The sequence below is a fragment of the Fukomys damarensis genome, unplaced genomic scaffold (assembly GCF_012274545.1).
Source record: "Fukomys damarensis isolate Sample0158 unplaced genomic scaffold, DMR_v1.0_HiC HiC_scaffold_19, whole genome shotgun sequence".
Lineage (NCBI taxonomy): Eukaryota > Metazoa > Chordata > Mammalia > Rodentia > Bathyergidae > Fukomys > Fukomys damarensis.
The window spans coordinates 12,697,450-12,711,872 of record NW_022900931.1 but is presented as its reverse complement, the minus strand read 5'-3'; the positions used below and the strand labels follow the sequence as shown (position 1 = coordinate 12,711,872).

The 14,423-nt window shown below is 38.7% G+C and overlaps 1 long non-coding RNA gene across 1 annotated transcript in view; it reads right to left on the bottom strand.

Annotated features, from left to right (window-relative positions):
- LOC104872249 overlaps positions 1–10,976 on the bottom strand; it is a 33,304-nt gene extending 22,328 nt beyond the window's left edge. The window contains exon 1 of the long non-coding RNA XR_004518143.1: positions 10,892–10,976. This is a non-coding gene — a long non-coding RNA (uncharacterized LOC104872249). The remainder of the gene's footprint in view (positions 1–10,891) is intronic.
- Between the last annotated feature and the right edge of the window lie 3,447 nt (positions 10,977–14,423).

The following is a 14,423-nucleotide window of genomic DNA, read 5'->3' as shown; positions in this document are numbered from 1 at the left end:
ACTCCACCATCTCCTGAGTTGCACTGTTTCTGATCTAAAATCAATTTTTGGCTGGGCCACATGGCACACACCTATGACCCCAGCACTTGAGAGGCTGAGGCAAGAAGACCGCCAAAAGTCTAAGGCCAACCTGGGCTGCATAGTGAGTGTAGGGACACCCTGCAATACAAAGTGAGACCTTGTCTCAAAAAGACAAAATTAATTAATTAATGAATTAATAATAGAATCTATTGTCAGTTGTATTTTTGTTCCTCTGCACTTGTCTATAGTCTCTGGCTGCTAATAAGATTTTTCTTCCCATCATTGGCTTTACAAAATGGATTACAAGTTACCTTGGTGTGACTTTCTTTTTCTTGTACTTGAAGTTCATTGAGCTTCTTGGGTTGCATTAAATTTACACATTTTCACATCATTAGTTCTTCAAATATTCTCCCTTTCCTACTCTTTCACTCTTTTGGAGGCTCCAATGATATGCATATTTGGCCATTAGCAGCAATTCAACTCCCTGATATTATTTTTATTTAAAAAATTGTTTTCTTTCTCTGGGTTTTATTTTTGAGACTTCCTACTACTCTATTATCAGGCTCACTAGCCTTTTGTTTGGCAATATCATTCTATTATTAATCTCATCTAGCTATTTTTCATCTCATTTGTTTTTTAATCATGGTTGTTTTCTGTCTTCCATGTTTCCACTTGCCCTTTTAAGTATCTTTGGTGTGGTTGCCAGGACCACTTTAATCTCCTCATTTTCTCATTCTATTATCTATGTCAATTCTAGGTTAGGCTTCATTGATTCATTATACTATTTGTATGAATCAAAATTTTCTGCCTTTCTGAATTTTTTGCCATTTTTTACTTAATGCCAAGCAGGGTAAATTTAATCTTCTTGTATACTGGAAATGTTTGTATTTCTGTAAGTATTCTTGAGTTCTGCTTCTGAGTACTGCACCCAGTGTCCCTGATTGGATGGGAGGAAACGGGAATAATCCCAGACCTAAATTTAGTGTTGCCTCTCTTCATCTTGTCTGATCATTTCACTCTGTACTTGTGCCCATTGGGCTCCTTTGGTATGAGGGTGCCCTCCACAGACACCCTAAGATACTTCTCTGCAGTTACCATCTCTAGGATGTCACCACGTGGACTATACACCCCTTATTCTCCCAAGATTCCCAGTTCCACCTCAACTCAAAATGTCCACTGGGCTCCACTTTAGTTCCCTTTCCCTGAGTCATGGCCTGAAACCTCTCTTAAGGTACAAAACAAGGGCAATCAGAGGTCTCACTGCTTATTTCTCTTCTCACTGGGGAAGCCATCTTTCCTTGCTTGATGTCTAGTGTCTTAAAAACCATTTCTTCCTTGTAGTACCTGTTTCTTTAGTAGTTTCTGAAGGGAGGATAAATTCCAACCCTGAGACTCTGTCTGGGCTAAAAGCCCATTAAATCAGGCAGAACTACTTTAGATGGACATCTCAGTTTCAGTTTCCCCATACAATTGCCTGAAACACTTACTGCAATTATATCCACAGTCTAAGTGGTCACTCTTCTTACCTCTACTTCCCTCAGCCCCTGCTATGCTATTCCCAATAAATCATCTGCATACTCAGATCTAAGAGTCTTCTTCCTAGGGAACCAAATCTCTGATAGCCCTTCAGATGGTAAGTAGTGGGACCAGAGTCTTCTACCTTTAGACCTCTTGTTTTATCATCAGACAGCATGAGATTTACACCTTTTGAGTTGGCAAAGAGTTCCTCAGTCATCTGACTCATCCCTGCAGTTCACAGTTGAGAATAAGAGGCTTAGTCTCCCCAGAATGGGTAATTCTGCTCTCTATAGAAATATACCTGCACTGGCCTCACAAAATCTAAGGAGATACAGGTAAAATGCCCATATATTTTTACCAACCTCTTATTGGCACACTTTCCAATCTTATGAAGCTATTTTTGTGTGTGTGCGTGTGTGTGTGTGTGTGTGTGTGTGTGTGTGTGTGTCCTGGGGATTGAACTCAGAACCTCACACTTGCCAGGCAGGTGCTGTGCTTTTGAGCTAAATCCCTGGCCCTATGAAGCTATTTTTAATGTACTTCCTACCTCAGTCAAAATGTTGTCTATCTACTTTATCAGTTCTATGATAACTTTTATTTTTTTAATGACCCTTGCTTTTCAGAACCATGACACATGAAGCTATGTCATGGGTCTTATTTTTTCCCTTTCATCTTTTTAGTGAGACCTTTTATGGGGTAGCCCTTTCAGAGAAACAGAGAGTGTTTGAACACAAGCAGAGTGGCCAGCTTCATAAAAGCCATTTAACTTCTTAAAAGAATGTTTAAGAATAAAGCCCTAAAGGTAGACCTCCCTAATTATTGATTCCAGCTTCACCAGAAGCTGTGTTAATCTTGGTCAAGGTAAATAATCTCATTGTTCCTCTTATATTTTCTTATCTTTAAAATAAGATTATGCTTGTGCTTACCTCATAAAGGTCATCAACATTAAATAAATTTATATACATATATATATTACATATTACATAAACCACTGCTTGGCATACAGTAAGTGTTCAATGAATGTTAGCTATTTCTACTGTTGCCTTCTACAGTAATGCATTATTGCTGTAATCTGGATATGAATAGGTAAGACGGTATCTCTTTGGGGACTCTCACTTACATGCTGAGTGACCACCAATGATTACGGAGAGGACCCAGCTGGATTTACAGCCAACTGTGACTGACAGCTCCTCTCAGCTTGTACCTACCCTGCTCCCTTTCTCCTCCAACAAGCCTTATCTACTGATCCTGAGCAAGTGTCCGGTTTCATGAAAGACTAAACCAAATATGCTCATTTTGGTTTAAAGAAAATCCATGATCTTAGTTTTGTGCTCAACTAGGTTTATGCAGCCAAAATAATCCACAGGGGAGTGGAGCTGAATTTTAAATTCTTTTCCAGCACCATGTTTGTCCTTAATCTTACCCTTCCCACAAACGGAACCTTTTAAGAATCTCTTGCTCTAGTCTGAGTTAGTTCTTAAGTAGCTTAGTTACCAGTCAATAATAGTATTTCCCTCAGTTCCTCAGTCTTAATGCTTCTTGCCCCCCAAGGTCTTTGTCACAACATAAAAGTCTAATGAGAATAAATTCTGTCCTAATTCATTGTGGTTCAGAACCCTGAAACTTGCTGACACCGGTTCTGGTTGTCTATTCATGAACTGAGGTACTATTTCATCCTTGAAGGCCATCCTTTGGGACTCTGACATTGTCAGCTACCATGTGATTACTCGATCTGCCACACCAGTAAGAATCCCTGGCCATGGCTATCGGCTTAAAGCAAAACAGATCAGACCATGCTATTTTACCTGTAAGAATTGGATACCCTTTTCGAGGACATTTTATTGCCCTAAACCACCAGCATCATGTGGTGCTGTGTCTCCAATAAGTGGAACTCATGGGCTAAAAACAAAGGTATGAACAAAGGAGTGCCTATGCTTAGCATTTGTAACCTATACGTGGAATTTACATTTTCTATCTATGCAATTTTAATCTGTAGATCTGAAGAGCCCCATTCATTTGCAGAAAACACTTTCACTATGGGACACAAGAAGTGTCCATAAGAACAGTCCCATTTAAGCCCTGCAAGCTGTTCAGAAACTCCAGGGTCTTCATGCTAGGAGACCAGCTAGCAAATAAAGAAGTAATTTTCCTATCAGGGGTAGAGTAATTAACATGCTCATCAAAAGAAGGTGAAGTTTCTGTTACACACTACAATAAGCAGTGGAAATATATTTGATACCAAAGTAATAAACAGAATCATTTCTTAATACTTCTTTGCCCAAGATGATAGAAAGTGGAAAATTCCATCAGCCATGGTCTGAAAAGGACATGGCAACCAAGTGCTCACAATGCCCAGGAATGGTCCTCTTTTCTCCCTTATTGAATCAGCCACTAGTACTTCCATAGGTGCTAAAAGTGAGGGTTGTCCATGATGAGTAGTCTTTATGGGAAAGAGAACATGTATTAGTAGTGGCCAGCCACTCCAGCAGCAGAGATCATAGTGTTCCCGGGCATGAGCTAGATCTCCAACATGAGACTATGCCAAAGGAGAAATTATACAATTAGGGAAAGGAAGAGAGTTCTTACACTTAAACTCAAAAATACACTTCCATAAAACAACCAGAGCATCCAGGAAAGCATGACAAGGACCTCTCTGCAATAATTTTCTTTCCTGGAAAAGAGTCCAACCAGAATCCTGGAGTAATCATTCCTAGAACATTTTGTCAGAAGCTAGTGCACATATAGACTGTATTGGATGATGTGCTTATTTGGTGGCGTGTGCTCTGCTCCAAGGCTGAGGCACATGACCTCTTAGTTGGCTGTAGCTGAGGGCTTTGCACTGTTTCAATCCCTCTCCTGAAACTGCTTTCAGCTGAAGAGTCTTTTTGCTCCAACTCTATCCCTTTCCAGAACCATCCCATACTCCAAACCTAGTGAATGCAGTGGTATAAAGACCCTGATACTAGCATTTTTCAGTCTTATGACTGCCTCTTATCTCTTCTCCCCTTGTAGCTCCAGTGTAAGAGCAGATGTATTATGGCCTAATCGCTCAGTTTGTGACTTTATATATTGAGTAATAGGACGGCAGAACTAAAATATGGAAACCTGTCTTGATAGTCTCTAAATTCATCCTAGGATTTAAATAGGCCTCAGTATTTCTGATTTGGAAATGGAGTCCACTGTTGACTCATACAGGGATGATACTATGAGATTCATCTGTTAATTCCTTCAGAGAAATGAACTGGGTGACCTTGGGGAGGTTTTTTCCATCTTTCGTTTTTCTGAATCCAGGCATTGAAAGCTAACTAGCAAATAAGAAAGCCAGAAACTTGAGTCATCTGGGGTTGTTAAAACATAAGGTTAAGCTTTGAAAAATACTGTTCAAGAAATGTGCTCTTTGCTCACTTAGTTAACACAGGAGATTTTTTATGGTGTTTGCCCAGAAACCCTCTGGTGCCTTTACTTTGGTTAGAGTAATACACAAAATTTGTCTCTACCTCTTTCATCTAAGAATAATGACTATTCCTTCTAACCACAAATAAAGAAAGAAAATAATCTGCATACATTTGGAGAGATGTTTTTAAGTATTCAGAGAGAAAATTTTCCTCCTTACAAGAAGGCTTGGAAAAGTTCCTAAAAGATAATGAGTTAATAAAATCATTGAAAGAAAATCATGATTTAACTTCTAGAATTTAGATTTTTACATAGCTGAGAAAGAGGATATAATTTTTTCATTATACTGGCAAATACCATTTTGCAGAATGGCCACAGTAACCAGGAAAATTGGACAAGAACCATAATGCCTAAGAGGAATATGTGAACAATTTGAACTTGTCTCTTTGAAAACATGAAAGGCAATTCAGAAATGGAAAAAGATAATATAGAATAAATTCTGTCAATATTTCCCAAAAGAGTATTCTAAAGGGCAGTTTGCCAGTGAGGCTCCTGGTAGAAGTTGTTGTGTATTCAGACAAGTTCTGTCATCGTTAAATTTTCCTCTTAGAAAGTCATATATTTGAATGTGTTCCCCATTCGCAGAACACTAGAACCACTAGCCAAACCTAACTTCTAACTCTTTCTATAGCACACCTAGCATGAGTCAATAATTTATCATATATCTGTAATAATTTATCATATATATTTATCATATATCTACTCTAAGCTACACAATGCTGTATGTCCAAACCATTTGGTTTGTACTTAAAAACTCTAGTGCACGAAGTTCTCTTGGTCACGAAATGCCCTCTTTTTCTTACTTTGGATCAATTTGAACATTTTGGCCTGAGCTTTCTCTCAAACAAAAGAAAGTGAGACTATTCTACTAATTCATTTCTCTTTTCTTCTTTCCAGTCTTCTACATTTGATATGTTGGTTGAATGCCTTCTGTGCAGCTTTTTCTGAACATATTTTGTTTATTAGTGTCTGTCCTGCAGGACCCAGTGTGAAACACATTGTCTGATAGTCCTAGGAAACTGATTGTGAATGTTTGTGACCCAAGCCATGTACCCACAGGGAGACAAAGCCTGCTCCTCCCCCACCTTTTATGGTGGCTTCTCACTGTATCAGCCTGCTAAACCTTTCAGGTATTTTTTAGTATAAATTACAGGCAAGTCAAATTGTTTCCACCCTGTCTTTGTGACTGCATTTTATAATCTAAATGCAAAGTACCTTTATCCCATTCTGAGTATCATCCTATTGAATTCAATAGTTATGATCATTTTGTCATTCCTTTTAATAGCTATTTTTAGGGATATGAATCTCCCAAAGTTTAATGAGAATAGCTCCTCCTCTATTTTTCAGTAAAATATGTTGACCAGTAGAGATTAGTACATGAGGAGGAAAAAGCCAAAAGGGAGTAGGGTAAGGGAAGGGCAGGGTGAGGGAAGGACTGTGATTGCAGGACCAAGGAGGGATTTCAAAGCTTAGCATCAAAATTCACTTCAAATACTGTGTTCACCATTGTTTCATATGCACCCCCATTTGTCCAGTCTGCTATCCCAGAGGTCCCAAGGCAGAGTTAGAAAGCCAGCAAATTTGTTACATAGCTCTCTGTGATCAGTCACGTGGCCTTGCCATCTTTGCTTCCCTATCACTCAAATGCCTGAGTTACTGGGTTACATAATAATTAGCTAATCTATAACCCAGGGCAAATCCAGCCCACTGGACCATGACGATAGAAGGCAGAAGAAAGTTCATTCAAAGTTTATGATGAATCAGATGCAGTCTCCTGTATGAAATGCTATTTAAAGCATTTCCCAATGACAAATCTTACTCACTTTTTCCACCTCAGAGCTTTAAATCCATGTTAGGTAGATACTCAGAAGCGCTCTGGCAGGACGATCCAAACTAATTCAGTCTGAGACAGAACTATGACAACAAAAGAAATATTATGCTTCTATGATTTTTGTTTTGTTGCTGTTTTTCTTTGTCAATCTACCCCCTACCGACCCAAACAAGTTACCCTAGTCTTCTGAAGTAGATGTCCGAACTTTAAAAAGGAATTTGGACAGCAGTGTGTAATGATAAAAAGGTGTGTGTCCTTCAAGGAAGCAAGGCGAGCCCTCGAACAAGGCATGGCCCCCTGAGTTCCTCTTGAGTTACATTATAGAGTAGCACTTCACTCTGCTGCTGCATAAAGAGGCTCTTCTTTGCCAGTTGAGCATCTAGCCAGGTTTCTCGTGGAAAGAATCAAGTGTAGGGAAAAAATAGGTGCTCTAGACCAACCTGGGCTCTGAGAGATTCTCTAGATGAGGAGAAACCTGAAGTGTATCTGGATCCCCTGGAATTACAAGTTTCTGAAGCTCACACCTTGCATAATATCTACAAGAGGTTAGAACTTGTCTGATGGAAGATTACACTAGGCCCACCCTCTAAAATGTCAGCTGCAGATGTGGACCTAGGATAGAAGTGTGTGTGTGTGTGTGTGTGTGTGTGTGTGTGTGTGTGGTAAATGAAGGTGAAGACAAGGCCCTGAGCCAAATCAAAATATATCTCTGATTTTTCACAAGCTGAATTGAATATGCGATCTCAGTATAGTACAAGCCTTCCTCTGACTCAGCTCAGCGCAAACCCAGTTCATACCTGTCAAGTTCTCTTACCTTTGCTCTAGAAGTTCTGGATATATGGTATTAATGTTTCATGTTTTAATAAATGTATTTACTCAAGTGCTTTTACATATATACATGATTTTCTTCCATTGTAACAGCATCTAGTAGGCAAAGCAGGTGCTATTACCCACAGCAAAGAGATGTGAAAAGTGAACATAAGTAAGTCACAGGTGACACAAAAACAAATGAGCACTAAGACTCAATTTTTAATACCGAAATATCCCCTTAGCCACTACAGGTGAGAAGCTTAGAGAGTCTTTTCACAAAGAGAAGACCACAAATGGACAAGAATATATGCAAAGTGACCAGACTTTCCACAATATAGAAAAGAGGGCCAGCGATGTGACTCATTGAAACCACAGCTACCTGGCAAGCACAGGGCCCTGAGTTCAATGGACAGTACCAAACAACAACAATAAACCACGATGCAGAAAAGAGAAGACCCAGCCTAATGCTAGGGAAAGTGTTCAAAATGAAAATCCTCTCTGTAGCCACCTTTCTCTTTCTGATAAGACTTTCTTGGGAATCATAATGTCACATGTTTAAAAGGAATCTGAAAAGTATTTTTTTAGTGATAGGGAACCAGTCTCTTGCCTAGACCTAACTAGATCTCTTGGATAAAATCAAATAATTTTGCAAAAGGGAAAAATAAACCAGTGCTTCAAAAATATTTAGGTTTTATTTTTCTTTGCACTCAGTGACCTGGAAGATGAAAACAAGGCCCTAAGCCAAACCAAAATACATCTCTAATTTTCCACAAGCTGAACTGAATTTGCAAATGTTGCAGTTAGAAAGGTTCAAAGTCATAATTCAGATTGGTGCCTGCCTACTGCACACAAACATACTTTCAAACAATGTAATGATTTGTTTCCTTCATGTTAAAAGCAAACATGTGGAGGCTAAATAAGAACTTGACAGGATACACTAAGATTTTTAGATATTCAAGCTCTAGAATGGGCCCTACATGTTCTACAAAGTTGTTCCAGTATCCATTTGCAGAAGCCTGCAGGTTTCTCTTGGCCACACCACAGCATAGTTAGATTATCTACCAACGAATCTTCCCTGGCTCTGCTAATGCTGGTAGCCATAAACCTAGGCTTTCAAAGAGAATTATCAAACTACTTCTTTGAAATGCCTTCTTTGAGGCCTCAATGGCAAGGGAAATTAGGAAATGAGTGACGCACTAAAATGGAGGCTTCAGGATGTTCTCCACCTAGTGGTCGCATTATTCTCTTGCGCTCACTGCTCATCATTGGCTGATGTGTTAGGACTCGCAGCTTTCAGGAAGGACAGGTTGAAAGGCTTACTTCTTCCTGAAAGGGTATGAAATACAAATCACCTTCACTCCTATCTGTAGTTCCCTCAGCCTAACTGGGGCTTAGTTTCAGTAGTTTTCCTTTTCGTGTATCTCCTAATACCCCAGTCTCTGGAACCAAACAAAAAAGGCCAAATTTTTCAGTAGACCCCTTCATTGGCTTTACCTCTCCTCATGCCTTAGTCTCACAAATCTACCCACCCCTCCCTAGGAAGCTCAAGGGCATGAGTCCCTTAAGTCAGAATGGCTGTCTATATCTTGTTCACTTCAGGACCCTCCCTTACAACCCTGAGACGGGTTCTGGAGATTAACGCACTGTATATAGAATAAACTCAGAAAGAAAAGGAACCTGACACTAGTCTCGGTGACCAATGACTTAAGAAATGAATATTGTTGGATTTGGAGTGGAGTAGGTATGTGACTTATGGGTATGAACATGCAAAGGTCTAACGTGTGAAAAGGAAAACAAATCCTTAAAAGAAAAAAGGACAAAACAAACCAGAAGAAAGATTTTTGATCCAATGAATGTAAAATCAAAGGAAGAAGTTCAGATTTGAAAATGAGTACCACAGTAAGCTTCTCATTACAAGATATGTTTAAGCCTAGAACGATACATTTGGCAGAGTCAAAGAAAAGAGAATTATTGAAATGTCAACGCAGATGAAACTTCAAATCTTAAAATCCTATTATTTTTATCTATACTGAAAGGAGAGGAATGGAGCCAATATGTCTGTCTATAAAGCCAGCTGTCTGCCTTCTTCCATGCACAACAAAGACTGGGTTATGCACCATGTTTCCACGCAAAAACAAGGGTGAGGGATACAGTTATGTGTTGCTTAGCAAAGTCACGTAGCCTATTGTCCTCAGTTTCTATATCTGGAAAATAGAGATAATTACACCTGTTTTACCTACCTTAAGTATTATGACGACTGAATCGAATAACAAGAACTGTTAAACTACTAAGTGCACATTTAGTATAAAGGAGGAAAACATGCAGAAGAATTCCTAAGCTAGGTTAGATGTTTTTATCTGTACTGTTACATACTTCTATATATAGAATTTGTAAAAGTAAACATGTCAACCACTGTTAGGTCATAAATCATTTCTTTTTCTTGTTTTGTTTTAACTTCTAACATCAGTCTTTAAAATAGTAAATTCTTTTTTGGGGGGTACTGGGGATTAAACTCGGGTCCTTGTGCTTGCAAGGCAGGCCACCGAACCGCTGAACTAAATCCCCAGCCCTAAAATAGTAGATTCTTAACTACTACATATAGAAATGTAAAAATGTACCAATTTATGTATCTCTGCACTTTCTAAAAAAATCCAGTACTTTTAAACTAAGTCTGATGAATAAATTTATTATATAAAAGAACAATTCAATGTAAAATAACAGAAGAGTCGTGTTTCTTTGGTGTCTCTCATCTCCCTTTCCCTCAGCTTTTCACCGCCATTCCTTCCTTCTTGGTAAAGTGCATTCCTGTACCAGCTCCATCCTCTCATAGCCCTTCTTATAAATCTGCCCTTGGTAAATAATCTGCAATCAGACCCATGAAATCCAGTCCATGATCTTTTTCATAGATAAGTGCCTTTTAAGATTCATCTGTACCAGTGGCCTGAAAGCCTAGCTCCTATTTTAAAGAATTTGAGTAAAGTTAGGAACAGTGAGAAAATAGAAAAGACCATGTGTGTCATTTTCTCCCTCTCCCCTCACTGGCTCTAGAAATTTAAAATCAAAATCATTTAAAAAATTGGTCTGCTACGCCAGTATATGAACCATGTTAAAGTTCGACTTCTGCTGTGAATAGCTGTTTTCCTGGCCATTAATCACAAAATGTCAATGTTTATGTAACTACAGTCAAAATCCAGAGGCACCAGCTTGACCAAAACTTTCCTTTCTCAATATTACAGTACAATTTTGTACACAACTTACATGAATGTAGAACTGTGTGGTTATAGTACATTGGCTGGAAAATGATGTTTTCCTTGACAGCAATTAGGGTTTTACTCAAAGATCTCCCAGCCTGAAACAACATTTAGAAGCATATTTTTTAAATTAAGAAAAAAAATACTATTAATGAAGCAATGAAAGTATACAGTGAGTCCAGAAAATTTATGGTACATTTCAGCTAAAGTATGGTTCTTACTGTTCTCTCCATGGGTACAATAACACTGTGCTTTCAGTCAACATTTTTACATTTATACATTTAATTAATTGAGCATTGAATTCACAAAGCCTCTATTTGCAAAACATACAAGACATGTTATAGATATTTCCCTCTATGAGAAAAAAAGTAGTTCCTAAAACATCCAGTACTATTTTTTCAAAAAGAAAAAAATTAGTAATAAAAAATGCTGAATGGATGCCATCTCCAGGAATTATATAATTTAAAATTTTAAAAATCAATAACAACTTCCTACATGATGTTTAATCACTTTTTCCCCTAGTTCTTTGTTAAGCAGACATCTGCTGATTGAATAAAACTGAAAATATGCACAAGTGAAAAGTGAGGTTCGTTTGTCAAGAAACTATTAGGCAAATACATGTTTGGAATTAGTTTGATCAAATAATTAGTTTATGGTACTAAGATTAAATGCACCAATTTAAGTCTAGCCAAACTATTCGTATTCATAGTAAAAATAACAGTAATCTGAGCATTCCCTATGTAATAGACATTGTTCTAAACACTTTATACTTTGTCCATCCAGTCCTAATACTGACCATTTGAGATTAAACAGTATTATCGCCAGTAAGCTGAGGCTCAATAAGATTAAGAAATACAGTCAGAGTCACTAGACTAGAAGAAGTACAAAAAAGAATCGTAACCCAGGTCTGCCTCTCTTAAAGAACTGTATGGCCATACAGGGACTTGAAAAAGATATTGGCACTGAGAATTAAACATAATGCTGAAACTGCACCTAGAATTCATATACAAGGGGTAATCAAAACATTTAGTGAATGTTTAATTTTTTTAGAAATTATTACAGTAAAAGACACATTGCCATTACTTTCCTCAAAATATTCACCTTCCTTCAAACACAAATCGCATCATTCTTGCTGCTTTCTGAAATAGTTCTGGAAGTCCTCTTCTGTGTCCTCATGAGGTGTGGAAACAAAATACGGTGAGTGTTACTATGAAGTGCCGTCCACTGGCAAGCCAGACTCCGAAAAGCATTATGGTGTGTATCCCCACTCACCTTATTTACTGGATCTAGCACCATGCCAAATTGCGCTCTTCCCCAAAGTCAAAATGATCACAAAAAGGACACATTTTTGAATCAGTTCAGGACATAGAGACACTCAACTCAAAACATGAAAGAGGAATTGCACAATTCTTTTAGAACTGCTTCAGCAAGTGGCAAACATAATGGGATAAGAGTGTTCGTGGCAAGTATTTTGAGTGGGATCAATGGTGATGTGTCTTTTACTGTGATAAATTTTTAATGTAAATATTCACTGCATTCTTATCACATTTGGAGACTAGAACAGAGAACTGTTAAACCTGTAAATTAGAGCCTGTGGACTTAATAACCCTGTGAACTTGGTAACACTGTCAAGTTCAAAGAAGTAAACTGAGCCAGAAAGAAGCCACTAGGTGCTATAGTTACATATGGACAAGAATTGAACATAGAGAAGTTTGCTAAATAAGTAAGAAACAGGCCAGTGCCACTACTTCAGGGAAGGGGTCATAGATCAGGAGATTGAGAACAAAACCAACAGCCAGATCTTCCTCAAAACCCCTTCACTTCGAACACACTTATCCTTCATTCTCGCCACTTCCGGAAGCAGTTCCGAAAGTGCTCTTTCCTGAATACCTTTACTCAGCAAGATAGAGCTCACGGTGAACACTCCTGCCGAGTGCCGACCAATGGAAAAGCAGACTCATGAAAACGTTACCGAGCGTCCTCTTCCATCGTATTCGTTGGATCTGGCACTGTGTGACTTCCGACTCTTCTCCACCATCAAAGTAACCACGAACTCCAGATGTTTTTAATAAACTTGGGGCATCAAAGCAGCCAGGACAGGACAACTACAAACACAAGAAGAGACTTCCAGCACTGCTTCACAAAGGGGCAAAAAGGATGGCATGTGTGCATTCGAAGCAAGGGGGAAGGATTTTAAGTGTGACTAATGGAAATTTGTCTTTTGCTGTGATACATTTTTAAATTTAAACATTCACTGTATTTTCCAGTCATACCGCCTATAATATTTAGCACAATATCTGATATGAGAAGTACTTAATATATATTAGCAACTATTATTAGTTTTTGTTTTAGAAGATTGCCTACAACTTTCTAATACAGTGTGGTGTAGTGCAAATAGTCAATGTCCGGGAGTCAGAAGACCTGGTTTGAGCCTACTATTCGCTTTGTACTGTATTACCTAGGCAAAGTTGAGAAAGGAAGCTTTATCCATCTGAGACTAAAGGTGCTCATCTATAAAAATGGGATTAATTCACACTCGCAAAGTAATTGGAATCATGAGAGACTGTGTTAGAAAGTGACCAGCAGAGTACTCGTCAGGCCTAGATTCACTGGCACGCATATTTATGGTTTGGATCTGAAATGTCCCCCAAAGCTTCGCCCCAGTGCAGCAACATTCAGAGGTGGGGCTTTTGAGAAGGGATTGGATGGCAAGGACGCTGACCTTGTCAGGGGATTGATTCATTTAACAATCTATCATCTGTTGGGATTAATGGGAGGTGGTGGAGAGCCCAACTGGAGGAAGTGAATCGCTGGACTCGCCCTCGGAGGGTGTATCTTGTTCCCGGTCACTCCCTCTTCCTCTGTCTCTCTTTGTCTCCTGTCCACCATGAGATGAGCTTTCCTCACTGCACCCTTGCACCATGATATTCTGCCTGCCCACAGGCCCGTACCGAGGAGGCCTGCCAACCGTGGACTAAAGCCACGAGCCAAAATAAATGTTCCTTCCTTTAATCTGACTTTCTCAGTATTTTTTCACCATGGTAAAAAGATATCTAATACACATGAAAAAATAAATATTCGACAACAATAAGAGGACCTGACCTGATGACCGGTCCTATAAAATAAAAAATAAACAGAAGTGACAGAGCAGCAAATAAAAGATACAGTTTCTGCCCTCTCAGTTCATGCTCTGAGAATCCCATTGAAGTATTTGATCTGCACTGCATTTTGAATCGGAATGGTAATGTGATTTTCTCAGGATTGTTACCCATGAGTCTTGCTATTAGAAATAAATGAGTAGAACTGACTAAAAACTGAAGCAAAGGAGATGAAGCAAACAAGGCTATGCATTACTGTTCAGGACAGAAAATAGCACAAGAGTCACCTTAGCCCTCAAAACACAACCTGTCGATAGGTGGTGGATCAGTAAAATTATATTTGCACATTAGAAAAAGGTGTTCAAGAATAACAATAACAAACTAAATAGAAATCCATTGAGCTAACAAGACCAAGGCATGAACCCTAAACAGACTACCAAT